The sequence below is a fragment of the Lupinus angustifolius genome, chromosome LG05, assembly GCF_001865875.1.
Source record: "Lupinus angustifolius cultivar Tanjil chromosome LG05, LupAngTanjil_v1.0, whole genome shotgun sequence".
In the NCBI taxonomy this organism is placed as follows: Eukaryota; Viridiplantae; Streptophyta; class Magnoliopsida; order Fabales; family Fabaceae; genus Lupinus; species Lupinus angustifolius.
This window is the reverse complement of record NC_032013.1, coordinates 17,961,768-17,969,489: the sequence shown is the minus strand read 5'-3', so window position 1 is coordinate 17,969,489 and position 7,722 is coordinate 17,961,768.

Genomic DNA, 7,722 nt, shown 5'->3' with positions numbered 1-7,722 from the left:
ATTATAATCAATATTTCATTCCCAGTAATACCTTCACCAAATGGTTTTTTTTGCATACAGAGACTTTGAAATACCCATGAAATCACCATCGGTAAGGTATCCGGTACAAAACTCAAGAGCTTCTTCAACAACATATCGCTCGATAATACAATCTCTAGTCTTGATCGGTTCTTCACATACCCTTTTAATGTCTTCATATAACGCTCAAAGGCGTACATCCATCTTATATAGGAAAGGCCACATAGTTTGTGTCTATCGAACAAGATGAATGCTTAGATGAACTATTATGTCAGAAAAAGAAGGTGAGAAATATATTTCAAGCTCACACAAAGTCCAATTAATTTGTCTTTACAATGCAGGAAATTTCTCAGGGTCAACCACTTTGCTACAAGTTGCCTTGAAGAAGAAGCGTAACTTAGTTATGGTTCCTCAAACTTTTTTTAGGTAGAATTGACTGTATTCCAATAGGCAAGAAGTGCTCCATAAGTACTTGACAATCATGAGACTTAAGACCTTTTAACTTGAGGTCTTTCATTGATACGAGGTTCTGAGTGTTGGAAGAGTACCCCTTTGGAACTTTAACACCGTAAAGAAATTTACAAAATTCCATTTTCTCCTTCCTCGACAAAGTATAAGTTGCTGGAGGTAAAAATGTATGTTTTCCCTTCATTATCGGCCCCAATTCCTTTCTTATTCCCATATTAACCAAGTCCAACCTTACATTCAAGCCATCTTTGGTCTTACGAGGGATATTGAGTAAGGTACCAAAGAGACTTTCAAACACATTTTTTCCCAATATGCATAACATCGAGGAAATGTCTTACATATAATGAACTCCAATATGACAATTCAAAGAAGATTGACATTTTCTTCCACCTATTTGTGACAACTTCTTTTGCGAAAGGTTTACCAAAGCTATTATTCAAACCCTTTAGCTTTTGAAATAATTGGTCACTCGTAAATGGCAAAGGAGTACGACCTTCTTCATTATTTTCATCAAATGCTTTTCTCCATCGTCGATAGTGATGATCTGAATGCAAAAATATATGATGGCCAAGGAAGACATTCTTCTTATAGGGTTTCAACCTCATTGAATGAGTATTGTCTTCACATACAGGATATGCAAAATGTCCTTTTATACTATATCCAGACAGATTACCATAGGCAGGGAAAGCACTAATTGTGCCTAACAACAAAGCCCTCAAGTTGAATCTTTCTTCCCTATATGCATCATACACATTTATGCATGTCTTCCACATTTCCCTCAAGTCTTCAATTAATGGAGCCAAATATATGTCTATGTCATTTCCTGGTTGTTTAGGTCCAGAAATTAACATAGATAACATCACATATTTGCGCTTCATGCATAGAGAAGGAGGTAGGTTATATATCACCAACATCATGGCTATGTACTGTGGGAGCAACTTTGAACACTATATAGGTTAATTCCATCCGTTGACAATGCAAGGCGTAGATTTCTTAATTCTTGACCAAAACTAGGATAGTCATGATCAATTTTTCTCCATTGAGGAGAATCTACATGATGCTGAAGTTTGTCATCTTTAATCATTTCATGTCAACTTTTTTTCATCTTTGGAATTGCTAAACATACACTTGAATCTTGCTTTGATGGGAAAATGTCATACAACCTTTTTAAAAATTGATTCTTCCTTCTTATATTGTAATACATCATTTAGGACAAAACTTTAATAAAGCATACTCATTAAAAAATAAGTTGCGATCATTTTCACAAGCATGTATCCTAGTGTAGTCCATGCCAATGGAGCGTATTATTTGTTTTTCATCATAGGTTTGAGAAGAGAACACATTATCTTTCGACAACATATCCTTCAGAAGTGCATGCAAGTCGGTGAAATTCTTATTAGTCCATCCATTGACAAATTTCAACTTATACAACATTGATACCGCTTCTAATCTTGTGTATTTAGTACAACCATCATATAATGGTTTCTCAACATCACTTATCAACCTCTGAAACATCTGAGGACAATCCTGAAGATCCTCTTTGACAATATTTGCCATTTCCTCGAAACGGTCGTCTTCATATGCATTTGTGTAGTTGTCTTTCATATGCATCTCATCATCACAATATATAATGTCTCTCATCTCACCATGTCTTGTCCAACATGTGTAACTTTGATTAATACCGTGACACACTAAATGAACTTTTAACTCGTTTGGAGTAATTCGGTTTGAGTTACAACATCTATTAGGGCTTTAAGCATTTTCAATTACAAACCTAACAGATGATTTCACTCATTCCTCATACTCCTTCATCAATCGATTGACACTCATCCATTTTTGATCCATTTACTATTAACAAAAAAATATAATGAGCATAAATCCCTAAAGTTTGGAGTTAAGCTCACCAAGCATAGAAAATGAATGAAATCAACCTAAATGAATGAAATCACTTTCACTCATTTATAAGCAAAATATTTATAACTCAATACAAGCTAAATATAATGTAATTAAAAAGACAAATAATTATAAGGAAAACTCACTTTCAATTTGGTGTTGAATGCGTGAAAGATGATTTTGAGGTTAAACGAGTGATAGATTTTCGAAATCAGTGTTGAATGATTTTCGTGTTGAATGAGTGAATGATTTTCGAGGTTGATTTTCGGTGTTGAATGATGATGAGGTTGAATGATTTTCAATGTCGATTTTGAGAGTAAATGAGTTTCGCTGCTGAGTAAATGAGTGTTGGGATTGCTAAATGTATGAGAATGTGAGAACACTTTAGTTTTTTAGGGTCTGATAATATCTTCAACATCGTATAATGAAGATAGTGATGTCAATGATACCTAATCAACAACGCCTCCTACTAATAGCGCTATGGAAGAACTCCCATTTCAAATATAAAGAATGTAAGTGTTCCACAGCGCAACCTGAAGGAAACAATGTAGAGGATATAATAGTTTTTTTTAATGAAATTCAAATTAATAATGACATTATGACATTTGATTAATGACAATTAATTAAATATATAGAACAATTAATAATGACAATAAATAACATTCAAACAATGTAACAAATGGGAACCCGTTAATCGATTAAGAAATGAGATAATTGATTACATGGAGTTACAGTAGCTGAAATCTTTGATTTTGTAGGTGCGTTAATCGATTAAGTATTGGTTAATCAATTAAGTGCAAAGGAAATAGTTTTTTGATCATATCGACAACGCTTCTTCTAAAATGCATTGTTGTATATCTAAACGAAAATTTGAATGCGTTGTTGAATTCAACGTAGTCAACAACACAATGTTAAAAAACATTGTTGTATAGGTATAACAACACATTCTTAAAAAAAAAAAACAAACTGTTGAATACCATTATTCCTAATTCTACACAATTAAGCACACAACAGAAAATAACTTAAATGCATAGAGAAACAGAACAAAACAACAAACTAAATGCATACAGAAACACCAAATCACAACTATATGAACACAACTGAATTTCAAATAAATTTATATATTGAACATTAATTACACTATAATGTTACAGAAACATGTATTACATACACTAAATCATATATATTACATTGAACATTAATTGAATTCCCTAAAGCTACAATCTGTGCAAATATCTACTATACCTATGATTTGCAAACAAAACTAAGTACAAACTTTGACCAATATTCTCTAATCTGGTTGACTTGATCATCTGTATATGATTTGTCAACAAACTTTATTTCATTAGTTGGTCAATGCTAAATGATGTCCTTCATGAATTTCAGCATATAATAGCCACAATCTACCTCGTTTATTTGGCAAGGGGTCTACAATTAAAATGAAGTAAACATATAAGTATAACCTTAGTTGAAATATGAATACATCACACAAAGAAAATGTACTTAATTACTAAACAACTAGGAAAGTGAAAGTGTAACTAAAAGTTTAAATGAGTAGTCCATTTACCTAGAAAACAATTCTTTCATAGCGGGGTACTTGTTAGGATCAACATGTGTGAATAAGTCAAAGTAGTATATTTCTTCATTGACCCGATTGATGGCAACCAAAAGCCAATGTTGCCTAACAAAACATATGAACAAGGTTAGGAAATTTTAAGCACAACAAACATACTAAAGACAAAAATATAAAAGACAATTAAAAAATGCTCACCCGATATTAAAATGTGCAAGAAATAAATCTCTTCTTTATGAATGAGGAGAGTATCTACAATTCTTTTTGTCTGTTCCCTAATCTTTTTTGTTACTCGACACGAAAGCGGTAATGTGTGGGGATATGAACATCAACTTTTTCTTATTTATGAAACAACATTTTCATATAAGTACCTAATATATATAACACAAATGTTAGTTAATTATAACACACCACCATGTAAAAGCGGGAAGTTAAGAAAACATAATTTACCTCATATATACACATACAATAGTTGCACCTATACATTCATGTTTATTTACATTCTGGACTTCATTGATGCTAACGTATTCTTCAACATCAATCCCGATGACTTCCTTAGGAATTGATATACTTATTATATCATCTCCCAACTTCTGTACATGCTCAAACAACTGAGTACTGTAGTTGGTCGTCTTCTTGGAGCTCACATCCCCTGTAGATAGCTTTGAGCTCACATCACCCTTAGATGGCTTCGAGATTTGATCTCTGGTAGATGGCATCAAGCTCACATCCCCCAAATATGGCTTAGTCTTTTGGTTGCTACTAGAGGTGGAGTGTACATTTCCTAAAATATTCAATAAAAAATATATCAATTATAGATCAATATATATATAATATAAGTGAGCAAAAGATGAAAAATCATACCTTAGAAGGAATTACTTGTACAGGTCTATTTACCAAGCCACAAAAGTGCCTATGGCACCTCCAACTTTGAGATATCCTCATCGAGAGGAATTGACAACAACACTTCATCATCGATTGCAACATCAATCGAGACCTTCACATAATGATGTGTGATACATGTATTATACAACATAGCATCAGCTGACTTGTGCACTTTCCCTATATCCACCACTCGGCTACATGAGGTATCTAGAAAAAGTTTGTAAGAATTGATTCCCTTTACGTTAGTTAAAACATATAATTACTTTACGACTATAAACTAAATGGAAAATAAATTAAAATAAGTTAACTAAATTACCTCGGGAATGAGAATCAGTATGAGAATGTTTTAAGGAGCAGGTGTGCAACTCTCATTGATGGTTAAAGGAAAAGTGTCAGCAGTATTAGCTAGTCGTTGCCACTCAGCTTCCTTCACCTTCATTGATTGCTCAAATTAGTTGAACCGTTGCATGAGGTCATCCAATTGATTTTGAACCTGACTCATATGAGCTTTGGTTACACACTTTGATGGGGTACAAATGTTCGCTGGCTAACCCCAAATCCTGCACCACCGATACGGCCAGGGTAAATAAAGTATTATGCGACTATCCGTCCGTGCCTCCTTTTCTTTTAGGGCAACCTGACATATCAAGAAAAAAATAATGTTAATTAATCACATTTTGATAAATAAAGTATGAAAATTAAGTATAATTAAAAATGAACAACATGTTTTGCCGCTTCTTGAACTTGCTCGTTATCGATGACACCATCCTTGTTCTTACAGGCATCAACCCATAGAACATCGAGTTCTACTTCATGTGGAGTCAAAGGTGTAGTGTTTTTGTTGTCCAGCTGCCAAAACAGAAGAATCGAAGAAAAATTTGTAAGTATTGTTAATTTATAAGTACATTATTGGTTATGTTTTATATGCATATATATATATATATATATATATATATATATGCATATAAAACATAACCAATAATGTACTTATAAATTAACAATACTTACAAATTTTTCTTCGATTCTTCTATACCCCGCTCGAGAAGCTCGATATGGATACAAATGCTTAGATTCCTTCTTGCAGTTTTCATTACTTACTTTCTACAAAAACAAACAACATTAACATCAATAATCATATATGTATATACAAAAGCATATTTAAGAATAAAGTCATACAAAGAATATGATTTTACCAAGAAAGATTCGTCTTGTGTGCGTAGGGTGACAAAAGTCTTCCAATCCTCTTCTTCAGTGACATTTGCCTATTTCTTTAGAGGTTTTAGGTTGACATTGCCATCAGAATCTATGATACATTTTCTGACATCAGTTCTGAATTGTCGGAGAGCCTTGCTAGCCGATTTAAGGATATAATCTTTATGTTCCTCACCAACATCAAAAGTTAACTGAAATTAAAACACATATACATTATATTGTATGCAAGCACATGCATATACATACATTGCATGCAAACACATATACGTACGTTGCATGAAAACACAAAAACACACACACTGAAAAATAAATTTACTGTTATTTCATTCCAAATACGCTCATTCACGACATTCAATCTAACATCAGTCCATTTGCTGAATGTTAGTGGCACATTCTGCCTAACCACGACCCCAATGTAGCTTACCAATGAGTTGTAACCTTTCGAGTTTACTAGTTGACCTTTTGAGTTCCATTGAACTTCTATCTTCACATCCTTACTTCTTGTCTGAATGACATTCTTCATGGAAGTCATTCCACGTGGAGTTCGTTTTTTAGCAACGATTTACTTGTCTTGTGGAGTCGGTGTAGCTTCGTCACCACTGTGAGAACCATGATCACCACTTTGGGAAGCCATTGATGAAGTCTTTTTAGGGTTTATGAGAGTATGGGGGTTTTCTGAGAGTAAAAGGTTTATTTTCGATTAAGTTTGAGAGCGTAGAGGGAACTGGTTCATCTTTTAGATATTTAAACTGTAGTGACAATTGAACATCACTTTCTATAGACAGCATTGTTAATAACACATCTTCAACAATGTATATTAATGGTAGCATTGTTGTATTGACATCTTCAACATCTTCAACAATGTATATTAAGGATTGCATTTTTGTTGTGTATCTATCTGTTTACAACTCATTTTCATGAACACATCAACAACGCTTCTTGGATGATGTGTTGTTGAATAGAATCTAATCGACAGTGCTATCTCAACTTGGCACTATTGAGTAGAACCTAATTGATAGCACAATCTTAATTATGCGTTGTTAACTGAACTCATTTTCTAAATTAACAACGTATTCCTAATTATGCACTATTAAATTGACATATTATATTACGTGTCAAAATACACCATGAAAATAAGTTAATTAACATGAAGTTACCATGAAGTGAATTATCATATTATTGTGTACATTAAGTTTTGTTTATTGTATTTATTTAGTTTTGTTAATTTGCTTATTGTGTTTATTAATATGGAACTGCAAAAATATTAAACATTAATAACCATTCAAATAAATAACAAAAAAATAGAAATTAACATCCAAATTTGTCCGAATTTTGAAAATAATACAAATATAACAGCACAGAGTAATCGGTTACTCATCTTGAGTAATCGGTTACTCAAAAACAAATTTTTAAAATTTTCAAACAACAACTTTGAGTAATCGATTACTCACTTTGGGTAATCGGTTACTGAAACACGATGTTTAACCCTGTAATCGGTTACTCTCCAGTGTAATCGATTACTTTCCCCAGAAAAACTTATTTTTAGGCAAAATTAAGCTATAAAAATGATTTTTAACCCAAAAATTTAAGTTTTTGAACACAAATAAATATATTTAAGATCAATTAGGCATGAGATAATAATAATGAAGCAAACATATAATCATATAAGCATG